At 44.7% G+C, this 14,017-nt stretch overlaps 1 protein-coding gene and 1 long non-coding RNA gene across 12 annotated transcripts in view; one reads left to right on the forward strand and one right to left on the reverse strand.

The window, feature by feature from the left end:
- Positions 1-14,017, forward strand: part of Prkn (parkin RBR E3 ubiquitin protein ligase) — a 1,173,661-nt gene that overhangs the window by 472,315 nt on the left and 687,329 nt on the right. The window lies entirely within an intron of this gene.
- On the reverse strand, positions 1,198-8,665 carry LOC125617613. The gene is made up of 2 exons (XR_007348673.1): positions 8,112-8,665; positions 1,198-2,086 (listed from the first exon to the last, which is right to left on the reverse strand). It is a non-coding gene; the product is annotated as an uncharacterized LOC125617613 (long non-coding RNA).

A 14,017-nucleotide genomic window follows, 5' to 3' on the forward strand; every position in this document is an offset into this window, starting at 1 on the left:
TTTCTCTATTCATTCTTAATCTTCCCCTCTCCTTTCGTCTCTCTTTGATGTGTTCTGGTTTCTTGCAATTTATTTCTCAGCTTTGTAAACTAAAATCACAGAAGTAGGTTAGGCGTGCGTATTCATCTAGGTGGCCACACACTGTGTACTCTTGGTTAAACTGACTGCTTAAATCAGTCAGACTAGCCAAACTGACAGCACTACTGTTAGGCTCTGCAGGCCACATTCACAGAAGGGGTTTGGTGGTCTCTCACCTGGGTGTGTGTTTTCACATGAGATGCTCACAAATAATCCTTTTGGAGTGACTCTCCTCTGAGACTGTCTAGAGCTAGAGGCTCCCTCTACCAGTGGATGGTGGGCAGCAATGCCTCGTCTGTGTGTGGGCCCTCTCTTGCTCCTCCTACTTCCCTTGGGTGCACTCCATTTATGAAAAACAGACTTCATTTTCTCCATCTATCCCAGCTGGCGACCCAATGCTGGTTCACAGAATCTGACTCTTTTCATAACTTAAGAAAATGACAAAGAAAGCATGCGACCACACAGAAGTACCTTTTCAATAATCTGGTGACGGCTCTGTGACCTTAACAGTCTGTGGAAAGAGAAGGAGCCACTGGAATTCTTTATTCTAATTTAGGAGACACACGAGGGGAGGTTCCATGGAACATCCTATCCCAAAAAGGGCAAAAGGGTAGGATTACAAAAGAACAGGTGAGTGTAACTCAGCCCCCACGGTGACGCCTACACCTGGAGCCACGCCTGCTATCTGAGCTGGGACAAAGCCCAAGTCATTAGGAAATGGAGTAACTGGTCAGCACCCCCTGCGTCAGGACTTAAAGCGTGTTCCTTCAGGGCACTCCTGGACACTTCAAGGCAAAGCCATATATTTACTTTTTAATTGTTTGATGGTTTGTAAATTTCTCTGTTACTGGTATTGATTGCCATAGCAATTGAGATGCATTGGCCTCTAAATCAGAGATTTCATTCATTTCATTTTTTGTCATCTTAAAATACATAATCAATAGAAGAAAACATGTCGAAATTCAAATGGTCATTTGGACGCTAATCAAACAGTAAGACAAGTGAAGGTACCAACTTGAACCAGAGGGTTGAGTTGAGTGGGCTTAACTGCACTCCAAATGCATTTAACTTGAGTCTTAGTCCATCTTCTGATGCTATAACAGAACAGCACATACTGAATAAGGGCCAACAATAGTAGTTTATTTGGCTCATGGTTCTGGAGGCTGAGAAGTCCAAGGTGGAGAGACCATGCCCAGCACAGGCCCAGTACTTCCTTTTCTGACTGACCCTCTCCCCTGATAGTTCATCCTCTCCTGTGATAACTAACCCACCCCAGTGATAATTAACTCACTCCTCTGATAACTAACCCACTCCATGATAATGAGCACACTCCTCTGATAACTAACCCACTCCTGTGGTAGCTAATCCTCTTCTGTGACAACTAATCACTCCTGTGATAACTGTCCCACAGCTTAACTGAGGAGGGCAATGCCCCATGACCTAATCACCTCTTGAAGGTCCCACCTCTTACCAGGTCACAATGACATGTCAACTTCAACATGAGTTTTGAAAGATATCAGATCTTAGCACTTGGTTTACCAAAACCCTCTGAAAAATAAAGCCTTCAATAGTTTTGATTTGATTTTGAAGGTTTAGGTATATACTTTCAAGGTGTTGGATTTTAGATGCTCTATAATGTAAAAAAAAAAAAAAACACAACACATTATTTAAATAAACAGGTTTTGAGTGGATTTTTGGGAGAATGCATTAAAATGAGTTTGCAGAAGGCTGAGTATACCAATTTGATTCTGAACAGTCACAATGTCATGTGATCTTGCAGTATTCCTGTGCTTTTGCTTTAAAAAAATTAATGTAATATAGGCTTTTGTTTAGAAAAGCACAGCTTGCCTAATGGTAAATATTACCGACACAATCCATCTGTGTGTGCCGGGCTGCGTTGCTTTCTTCTGTGGAAGTGGGGAGGGAGCTCCTGTTGGACCAGGCTGGGGTTGCTTGGCACCCCTCGTAGATGTGACAGTTGTCTCATTCCTCCTGTGGCATTGCTTTGCTGTAAAAGAAAACAAGGAAGCTAACCAAAGAACCTTTGAAAGAAAGCTGGAAAAGCAGAGAGCGGCCCTGTTCTGAACCACACACACACGCCCCGGCTCCCCACACACGCACGAACTCACACATGGTGCTTTATTTTTCGGTTGTCAGGATTGTTTTTCTTTGCTGTGCTGCACTGCATACCTCTGCAGCCAAGCACAATTTATACTGCCAAGACAGATGCTATAAAACGGAGCCGAACATGGCAGGCATTGAAAGAGTTGTGTGTTTGCAAATGATTACCTGTCATAATATGTTTCTCAATCTCCCCCCTAAATTATCCTGGAAAACATAAGGTTAGAAAGGAAATGGTGGTTCTTCATCTTAGAAATTATAATTTTAACCTGGAAGTCTGAAGAAAGTTGAATTTGGGATCCAGGAACTGAATCGGGATGAAATCCCAAAAGGGATATTCAAAATCTCCTTATCAAAGGCAGTGCTTTTGTTTAAATAGTTAATTTTGCCAAACTGTTTTTACAGAATTACTGAGTGACTCTGCATCACTAAAGCACCAGCCCGATGCCTCCAGAATATCTTGCAAAGCCTTCTTTTTAATAAATGAAATTATGGGTATGTTAATTCGTCAATAATATAATGGGCTTGCCTTGTACTTACATAGGTGCATTAGGTAGCATTTATACTGAACCTTAGAAGGTCTCTCAATCTTGAAACAACTCAAGGACTGCAGGCCTTGCCTTTCTGGGTGTCACTCAGAGCAGTTGGTACCTAGATACATTGCCTTTCATTCCTGTATGTGGGTCTGGGGGCATTTCCCATTTCTTCTTCACTCCTCCCTTTCTGGACCTAGTCTGAGTCCTCACCTGAGACAGGGAAACAGCCCATGCCCAGTGCTCACTGCAGCCGACTTATCACCATGGCTGTTGTATGGGGGTCACTGGGGACGCCAGGGAGGACCCTGTCCCTGTGGGTCCAATGGAATAAAAGGATCTTCCCAGAGTAGAGGAACTGTTTCACTCTGAACCTTGGCTCATACCTGTTACTTGTGCTTGAATTTAACCCTTTATGTCACTTCACTTGTTAGTGTATTTGTAGTTCTTTTTATATCACTGCTGACATCTTTATATTTTCATAGATACTTGAAAATTGTTCAGCTTTGCTGATTTCATTCCACAATGGACTCGAGAAGGTGGCAAGGTGAATAATTAAGAGCTATTAATGTGAGTGCCCAGGAAGCAGCATTCATAAAGCCAAAGGCATAGTGCATTTGATCTAGCTCTGGCCACATCCCCAGATAGTGACAGAAAAGGGTACAAGGTACAGGTGAACAAAGACACTTTTCCAGGATTGTATCCACTTGAGTTTCGAGTCACTTAAGGTCCTTTCTCAGGAGGCCGGGGCCCCTCTCGGCGTCAGTCATCTCTCTCCGGCTCCCAGCCCTCAGGCCCTCTGTCTCTCCGCTGCCCCTCCGGGTCTGCACACTTACCAACACTCGACTCTACCTTGCCCATCCTTGTGCCTCCTTGCCTGCGTCGGCCCCTTCAGTTTCTCCTGTGGGGGACGCCTTGATAGTGTCCCACAGGTCAGTGTGCCCTGACCATCTTTCTCTCTGAGCTCAACCACGGTGGCTCCTACGGCCGTTTCTTCAAGTTCCCTGCCCGTTTTTTCTTGCATTGTTTATTCAGCTATTATCCCTATAGTAGGTTTCTATGGGAGAAACTGTATTTTTCTTCTCCATATATTTAACTTGTACTTTTCCTCTGTTTTTCTTTTTCCTTTTCAGTCCTGGAATCAACCCCAGGGCTTGCACATACTGTGCACACTGGGTACGTGCTCTACACAGAGCTGCGTTCTCAGCTCCCATTTGGGACTTTTTTTTTTTTTGGACACAACATCTTTATTTTATTTTCATGTGGTGCTGAGGATCGAACCCAGCACCCCGCGCAAGCCAGGGGAGCACGCTACCGCTTGAGCCACATCCCCAGCCCCGCATCTGGGACTTTTTACCACTCATTTTTCTCATGATTTTTTCCCTGAACCTTCTTGGACATATAGAGCTTGTCTATATTATAGGTAAATATTCTTGCCTGCTAATTTCATTATCTCTGTCATTTCTAGATCTTTTTCAATTGATTGCTTTTTTTTCTGGTCATGGTTCACATTCTCCTGTTTCTTTGCAGCCCTGGTCATTTTTTAGTGGATTCAAGACATGGTAAATTAGACATTGTTCAGTGCTGGGTTTTGTAGTATCCTATAAAGAATGGTGACTTTCTGTAGGCCACCAGGTTACTTGGGGTCAGTCTGAGCCCTTTGAGGCATGTCATGATCTGTGCCAGTGGAGTGCACAAGAGGCCACAGGTGCTTCAGGCCCACTGTGGTGTCGTGGATGCTCCGTGACTCCCCCAGTTGCCCCCTGTTTATAAGATCTCTCTGCTCTCATGGGACTGCAGACGACCCAACCCTGTGTGAGTTCAGAACTATTAACCCCGACGCAGATCTGAAGTATCTCTCTGAAAATTTCCAAAGCTGCCTCCATGCAGGTCTCTTCTCTCAGGCATTCAGTCCTGCCAATTCTGACCTCTACGGCATTCCTGCACTTGATTTCTCTCTCCCCACTTACTTGAGACTTCTAGATATTGCTTGTGTCCTCCTCCAGCTGCCATGGGCTCAGACCCTACCAAGAGTAAGAGGAGAATCTTTGACTGTTTCCTTCTCGCTGGGATCGTCCTGCACTACTTGTGGTCCAGAGTCGGTGGAATGGTTCAAAGGTTTGCGCCTCCAAAACTCATGTTGGATTTAGTTACCATTACAACACTATAAGGAGGGGACCTTTAAGAAGTGATTAGGCCACAATGGCTCCACCCTCACAAGTGGATTAATGCTATGAACTGGGTTTAGAATGAAAGCATGAGTTCGACCTCTATCTCTTGCCCTTCCTTTCTACCCCTTGCCATTCTGCCTTGTGGTGCCTTCCGCCATGTTGTGATGGAGCATGAAAGTCTTCGCCAAATGCCAGCAACTGGTCTTGGATTTCCCAGTCTCTGGAACTCTGAACCAGTAGATTTTTGTTTCTTATAAATCACTCAGTTTTGACTATTATATTAGAGGGGCACAAAATGGACCAAGGCAGTCAGAAAATAGTTCTTTTGTCTCTAATTTTCTACTTTCTTATTGCGGAAGAACAAATTCCATAGCAGTTAATCCTCCAAGTAAAAAACTGGAAGGCCTTGGTAGAGTTTCAGATATTATACCCACTTTCTGTATCCCCACAACTGTCCCTTGAAATGGATTATAGTATTGTGTTAATTTATAAATGAGGATGCTGACCCTGAGAAAATTTGAATCATTTTCTCAAGATCAGTATTGATCTGGACAATGGCAAGTCAGGAGTCCAGCCTACAGTTGTTTGATTACAAAGCCTGGGTGATAGAATAGTATTCCTAAAATCCTAGTCATATTTCTAATTTGAAATAAAATAATTCATAGATAAAGCCACTTACTGGAGCTGAGTCAGGTTTTTAAAAAGTGATTCTTTGTGTTACTCTTTTTGGAAAAACTTGAGTATTGCTTTTAAAATCTCTTGAAAAATGAGGTCTTTGGTAGAGAAATCCTTTCTCTATCCATTTTGGCTCTTTCTCTGCACCACTCCTGGTTCACTTGACTAATAAAATGATGTTCATTTAAAATTTCTGGCATATACAAAGTAGATTCTTGAGTAAATGTTGACTTAACTCCTTTCTTTTGAAGTTGTCAGCATTGTCACATGAAGTGGCTTCCCCCACATTTCACTCTTGGCAAGTAGCTGTCAGCAGTGTGCTCAAGTCCTTGCCGTGTGACTTGGAATTAATTGCACAAAATAATGAGTAATAATGAGCCCCTGAGTGCTGGGCGGCCACTCCACCAGGCTTCCTGCAGTCAACGCTGAAGTCAGCGATTCAGCTGATCACAGTGACGGTGATGACAATGACAGAGGCTGCACTTCCATGAGCACGTCACAGATGTCATTCCAGGTTTCCTCTTGACCCTCCCCAGTTGGGGTGGGGGTCTCCTTTTAAGGAGTGAGAAAACTTATATCTAGGAAGGTTAATTAACTTGCCCTCAGTTATACAGCTGATGAATCTGAAAGTCTGAATAGCTCGGAAGCCAGAACCCTGCTCGCTGCCGTGTTATTTGCATCGAGTAAATAAATGAGGCAACATTCATACAAGGCCATGTTCTGCAAGCCAGGGCTCACACAGGCTGATTCACACAGAATGAATGCTTTCCAAAACGTGTTACTGAGGGCCTCAGTTATAACTGACTCAAGTGATTCTCTGCTCCAAGCTGTAATCTTTAATATAAATCTTACTAAAGGAGAAGTAGAGGTTTTGATGGCATTGTCCTGTTACTGAGGAATATACGTGTCCATATATAATTTTGACGTTATATCTAATGATAACATCATGGCTTGGATCTTGAATGGCTCCCAGAGGCATCCAAGCTAAAGGCTGGGGCACCAGCTTGTGCTTTTGAGGGTGGAGCCTTGAGGGGGCAGGGCCTGGTGGAATAGAGTTAGGTCATTGGGTATGCCCTCGAAGGGGACATGGGACCCTGGACCTTCCTGTCACTCTTCTTTCCAGCTGCCATTAGGTGAGCAATGGTCCCATCGGGTTGCTCTCCCTCGCCATAGGCCCCGAGTGATGGGGCCAAGAAATCAAGAAACCTCTGAGAACATGAGCCAAGTAAATCCTGCCTCCTGTGAGTAGACTCTCTAGGATATGTGTTACAGTGATGGGTGGAAGGCTGACTAGCACAAATTTGTTGATATCTATTTGAAATAGTTCCACTGATCCTCATCACCTCAGGTGATAGCATCTTAGGGAGAGTTACTGGGGATCCTGACTTTCCTTGCTAAGAAATTTTTTCATTTCTTTAACAGTCATGCTGGGTTACATGTCAGACTTTCCCACATACGGCAAAAACATCAATCAGACAAGTCCAGATCAAGTTGTACCACAAAACAGAATGGTCCTTTCCTGAAATTTGTGTGGATTTAGGTTGAGCATGAAGAGCTGTGGGGGGTAGGACAAGGCATCTGGGAGGAGGTCCATTGAGCTGTATTTTGAGTGATTTACTGGACTATAAATGCATTACTTCCCTCTTCAGTGTTGGTCTTACTTCAGGCTAATATGAGTTTCATTTTGGTCTTCAAATTAGTTGACTTAGTGTCCCAGCACTCCCTTCCCTTTGTGGTCAGCAGTGAACAGTGACATCAACAGTGGGGCCAGGATGTCCCCCCCCACTGCCCTCCTCGCTCCTGTTCACCACCCTCTCTAACCAGCCCCAGGGCCAGGGACCCCTCGTCTCGTCTGCAGTCATAACACCACCTACACTGCTATCCGTGTGGGAACAAGAAAAGAAAATGTCCTCAGGACTCTAGCAGACGGTGTTAAGGAAAGATTCCAATTCTGGTTGTTTTTAAAATATTTTGAGTTTCAATGAATTATTATTATTATTATTATTTAATTTTTCTGCTGTCTTCAACAGTTTGTGGGGATAAATCTCTTCCAACTTTATAGATGGAGGAGGACTGCCCCTCCCAACTATAATAGCCAGGTTCTAACTCACTGGTGTTCAATTCCTTAGACCCTAGATTCATTTTTATGTTTTAATTTCATTTAGGAGAGCCAATCTGGAATCAGAGTAACAGTTATTTTGGCACCTTTAGTCAACAATATTTTATCATTCCTAAAAAATAGTCTATAAAATAGAAGTACCTTTGGTAAAAGGTGATGCTACCCACACATGATCAGCCAAGTAAACTATGCTGTAAGTTACTTATCCAGTTATAGTGGTACATTTTTGTTGTAATAGCTTACATTTTTTATTAAAAGTACTAACAATAATTGTGTTGCCATAGTTTCAATATGAACATTCTCATTTAAAAGTTGGAATTTTTTTCTTAAGTTAAAATAGCTCTGTTGTAATGATGGATTCTAATCTTCAGTTTTTAGCAGTCCTAACATCAGGTCATTATTGTAATTACTTACCGGGAGAATGAGCTGACATCCACTCTTTCTTTTTGACGCTCCCGGCCTCCATCAAAAACTTCTTTCCAATCAATCTCGGTGCTGCTGTCAACCTTTCTATTCACCTATGGCTTTGATCTCCAAGTAGCTTTCACTCTAAAGAGAAGCAGGTCTAAATCCTCACTCTTTGCTTCAAAGCCTTTAACAAGATCATCCAAGATTTTTCCAACTTTCTTCTGCTTTCATTTATTCCTACTCAGACATTCTACTTAAATAAACTTCACGTCCTTGAACTGTCTGGGTCCATTTACTCCACTTTCTCTCTTCTCCAACTTCTCCTGGCCACCTCCCCGATTGTGGAACGTTCTATGCCTGCATCTGGCCAGTTCTCTCACAAGTAAATAACCAACAAACACAATTAGGTTATCTGATTAATAATGGACTTGGATATTTTGCCTTTAACCAAAATTCTGGCACTCCGTTTGCTACTCCAAATGTAACCGTGCCTTATTCAGATGTGAGGTTAAAACGCTTTTTGGCATCATCTGCGTGTGCACCAATAGCCTAAGCTTCCTCCTGAGAGTTCAGCTGAGTTGAAATTCCTTTCCAGCAGCTCAGAGTCACATGCTGCCCTGGGAGACCTCCTCTCTGGCAAGTTCCTTTTCTCACGTGTGAAGTGGTGATGCTACCCGACCTTATAACCCTTGACAGTATTCACGGGTACCAGACACCCCGTCATTCATTCTCCTCATCACACAAATCAGCTGCACTATCTCCAAAATTTCATGTTGGCCAATAACCTTTCATATTTCTTCATGTGAACTATCGATATAACTTCTCTCTTTTCCTTTTCTGAAGTTCCTCAAAAACTATCTAAACTCCCGTCTCTACTTCCATACCTCCCATTCCAGCCTGACCATCGCTCCCTTCACCCTCTCCGGGTCTCCAACGATCCTCTCCCCCAACACGGGGGTCGTGCTCTTTCATGACTTCTGGACATTGGAGTCTTCTGGCTGCTCACCATCACTTCCTGGCCCTGCCAGCCTCTCATCTTCCCTCCCTCAGAACTGAGCAGTGGGTAACAGTCTCAGAACTTCCGTCATTGCCCATTTTCAAGTAATGTCGTCCAGCCCACTGTTTTATCTACCATTTAATCATTAGTGGCCACAGAACTGATTTCTCTGACCGTTTCTTGCCTTTATCCACCTGCTACCAGGATAGAGAGTTAGTGTCTCAGCTATTGCATGTCCACACAGCTCTAAAGACCCCTGCTGACCTGTCCCCCTTCGGGGGGGCCACACCTCAGAGCTCGGCCCCCTGCATGCTTGGGTGCAGAGGACCCCCCTCTCCATGCAAGTCCTGCCAACGCCTCCTCAGGCTCCACCTTGAATCTCTGCACACCCTCCCTCACTCACCAGTCCAAATGCCATCTTGATGGTGTTCCTTCTACTCTTCAGCCTCTAGAATGTCCCCAGCCTCCTCATAGCAGCCAGTGACCCTTCCAACACACAGCCGATGTGTCTACACTGTCTGGTGCCCACACGCCCTGGGCACAGTAAGGTGCGAGTCCTTGCTGCAGCCACGGCCCTCCCTCTCCGGATCTGACCTGTAGCAGCCTCTCCTCTGCTGCCCGCAGAGGGCTCCCAGTCCTCCCTCCAAGTGGGCTTCTCACTCTTCCCTCAGCGCCCTGAGCTCCTGCCCCACCTCTTTGTGTGGTCTGCTCCTGGGGCATGGAATGCTTTCCTGCCTTCAGGCCACAGCTCCAATCCCATCCCCTCGGGTGCCTCTGCCCCCCTCCACGCCTTTTCTCTGCCTTTGCCCAGGGTTCTTCTCAGAGTGGCCTTGGATGCCCTCGTCCTTGCCAGTGCACCCAGTCCAGTTATCTTCAGTTTAGAGGCACCTCTCATACTGGTCCTGACCTCCCCACTTCACTTCAGGTGGTCACCACCTCTTGTGTGGGTAACTGTCAGTAGATGCCACCAATCTCATAAGAGTGTCATAATTCTAACATGTGAAAGACTACATCGCGCCTCACAAACATGCCATGTTAGATGAGTAGCTATTGTATGCTCTTCTTCATGTAACTCTTGTGTCTCAGACAAGATGTACCCGAGGTCATGGGGATTATCGGCAAGAGACTGTAAGTGAGGACTATTTTATAGTATGCCTTGCTGCCTCGTGTAAACCTCATCCAGGTTTCTAGACGACGCCCTGGTCACTGCTCATAGCCCCTAGCTTAGGTCAGGCACTGCACGGACACTGAGAATGCCAGCTGTGTGGATGGTGGTCTTGCCCTAGGAGCCCTCTTCAGGCTCCTTATTCCTGAGTCTATTCTCTGGAGCTGGGAAGCAACGAGCTTTGTGGTCCCACACCAGCCTGTCTGGCTGGTCTCCCTCCCACTGATCCAAGATCTGCCACTTTTGGAGTCTTTTGTTTCCCATAACATAGGCGGTCCTTTTTTCTCCCCATCAGCTTCTCCCATCTGCAAGTCTCAGCTCAGACCTCTTCATGACAGCTCAGCCAAGCGTGAGGTTGTATCGGTGCTAGGTGCTCCCCTGGCATGCTTTCTGAAAGCCTTTTGTAATCAGTTAGCATTCACCGCACCTCTGAGCTGCTGGGGTGCAGGTCCCCCACCTGGACTGTCTGCAGTGTTCTGAAGGTACAGACCAGCTTACACACCCCCACAACCCCACCCCACACAGGGCCCCCGCCGTGATAGGGTCTGCCAAATATCTGCTGAATGGATGGATGAATTAATAGATATTGTAAATTATTCTTTCTCTTTAGGTCTTCATTAAAAGATTAACAATACAAAAAGTCATGATATTTTTATTTCTAAAATATATTAAGTATCTTTGGAAAATTTTAACTCCATTTCTAAGTCTCAACATATGTTTGCACCTACAGGCTTTTTAAAATTAAAATAATCATTTTCTCCTCCAGGTACCAAGAAAGTAGCTCAAGGGATTGCAGAATTTACAGACACTGAAAAAGATTTATAGACACATTATTTCCCTCCTGGATCTTATTTCAACTGTTACCCAAATAGCTTTGTTAATTCAGTCCCAAACCCCTTTCACATCCATAGCAGTCCTAAGGGAAATTGAGTTACTAATATAAACTAAGATAATAAATGTTGCTTTTCATCATTTGCCACATTTTTGCAGAAACCTAGAAATGTTTGCTACGAAACAATATGAAAGAAAGAACATTATACAACTAAAATTCATCTGGCCATTATTGCATCCCGTATATTCTGGTTGGTGCTCTAGATATTATTTCTCTGAAAAATCTTTCTCTTCCTCACTGGACGCTGCTGCTCCTCTGGCTTCTGTTGGCAGGGTTCTGTTTACAGTGTGTGTGAACGTGATGCTCGTGAAGTTCCCAGTGGAGAGTGCCTGGTACCTGACGCATTCTCCATGAGCCATCATGGAGTGGACTTGTGAAGGTTTATCCGAAGGCTCCTGCTGCTTCAAGACAGAACAGGCAGTGGTTTGGGGACCAGCTCATAATTAGTGAATGCCATGACACTGATTTTAAGGAGAGGGGTGGATTTTGACATAGTAGTGATTACGAACTAATTGTGAATTTCAGGAAAGGTGTTTTGAACTGGAGCTCCCGGGGGCTGAAGGAGGTATCTTAGGCTGTGGAGGTTATACCCAAATAAACATTTCACATAACCATCGTGGTCATCGTGTCACTCTTCACAGACAGTGTGACTAAATCACTGTTACCTCCACTCTGAAGGAGACAAACAAATGTCCTTGTGTCAAATAGTGAGCAAGGGGTAATCCAGATTTCAAGCTCCGATCTTCCTGATGTATCCTGTGGCGTGTGTGTGTGATGGTGTGGTCATCACACGGGGAGCAGTTCCACTTATTTTATACTGCTCTCCAGGTCAGCATCCGTGTTTCTCAACATGATGTTATTCCAAGTACTTATCAGCTGGTCCGTCGTGAACGTGACCCAGTGTGAGTGCACACTGCAGCCGGCACGGTGGACCTGGCCGTGATTCACTGTCAATCCGGCCACACCAAGATGCATGCTCACTTAGTGTCAGGCCCTGGGAGCCTTTGAAAGGACATGCAGAATTACATGTATGTAAGTGGATAGATGCTCATGTTTTCCTGTGAAGAAGTTTGGGATTTCATTGAATTCTTAGAGATTTTTGACCTATAGAGACTGAAAACATCTATGGGTTTGGGAACTAAATAAATGGTTTGTGGGGGGACAGAAAGGATATTTATATATAGGAAGGAGTATCAAGACAAGAGAATCTCTGAGATTTCCAAAGTAAGAGGCATTGGTTTTCTGGGGCGGCCCAGTAGCAGAGCTGTGAGCTGGGGAGGTGTGAGCTTTCTGCATGTGGGGGCCACAGGGCCTGCTCCTGGGTAGATGGGGCTGTACCATCAAATGGACCTGGTTGGGGAGCGTTGCTGTGTTCTTAATTATAGTTCCTGAAGTTACCTGAGAAGTGGATTTAGTTCTCCTTTCCTCAATTCTTAAACCTTGTGAAAGTCATTTTTTTCTCCACCTTTAATTGGTGAAGATGATTTCCTGCCTGGGTTTTCTTTTTAATCTTTATAATATAGCCAATATGACTATTATGTAAAGAAAACTTCTTCTCCAATGTTGTCACAAATGATAAATTTCTAGCTCATAGTTTTGGAGGCTGGAAGACGGAGATGGAGGCTGTGCTCCCCACTGGTGCTCCTCCTCCCGTGGTGGAGGAGGCTTGGCTGCACTCGGGGTCCTCCTATCAGAGCACTTCTCGAATTCATGAAGGTTCTGCCATCAGCACCTCACCACCTCTTAAAGACACCAGCTCTCAACGAGGTCACTAGGCCATTAAGGTCCAAAGTATGATTAGGCTGGGGTAGAGAGATAGAGGGACATAACTTTCAGGTCATAGCAGGCCTATTTGAAAGTGGTTTTAAATGTCTTTTAAATCCTTAGCTTGGTCTTATTAGAACACTTCCAGTGTAAGTATATCACTGTGAAATTTCAAGTGGGTCTTCATTCTGTCCTACATTAAGAGGTGTTTGGCCTCCTTCCCCAGCTCTCCCAATGTTTGCCAAGCATTATGATCCGAATGTGGCTCTTGTGCCCTGAAAACACATTGCCTGTTCAGACTGCGGATGCTTTGGGCTGTATGGCTTCTTGAATCCATAAACATGTGCAAAATGGGTTAAAGAATCCCCTCAGTGACATACCGTGGGGACTACTTCATAGTTCCGTTGACTCACACAACGTGTATTTATTTATGCTGTGAGTGGACGGTGTTCGGGTGCTGGGAGTGCTGCTGTGAGTGGCAGAGCCTCAGGGGGCTCACACTGCAGCTGAAGGTGTCAGGAGCTGGCAGCGAGGAGCCTGGGTTCTGGAGGAGCCCAGGAAGGGACCACAAAGGAGCTTTGGCAGTGAGAAGTCCCACTGATGCTGGGGCATTCTGTTGAGCAATATTTCCCAGGGGAAGAAAGGCTGAGACAGAGAGAGATTTTATCACATGCAGAAGAAACAGTGTGAAGAGATGAAAAAGAATGTAGAACTTCCAAGGAACTGAGAGAATCCTCCATTGCTGGAGTCCCAGGAGTGAGGGGAATGCGTACTGTACTTTAACTGCACCCATAAAGGTGCTCATCGAAGTCTATGGTAGCTATGTGGATCCATAAGACTGAAATTGTCTAAGAGTTCTCTTAATTTAATTTGCCTTGATATTTATTTCTAGGTAAACTTTGGGTGTACAAGTTTCCCTAGCACTCTCCAGTAACAGTGCACACTTGATTTTAGTGTTTCTTTCCCATTTACTGTTCTCACCTGTTTCAACATACATGTACTCTCGAGGGCCATACCTAGCCATCTGTGCCCAGGGTGTGAAATTGTGCTTCATAATGCTTGTGTCTTCAGTGCTTATGCCACTACTTTTGGGT

The sequence above is a fragment of the Marmota marmota genome, unplaced genomic scaffold (assembly GCF_001458135.2).
Source record: "Marmota marmota marmota unplaced genomic scaffold, marMar, whole genome shotgun sequence".
NCBI lineage: Eukaryota > Metazoa > Chordata > Mammalia > Rodentia > Sciuridae > Marmota > Marmota marmota.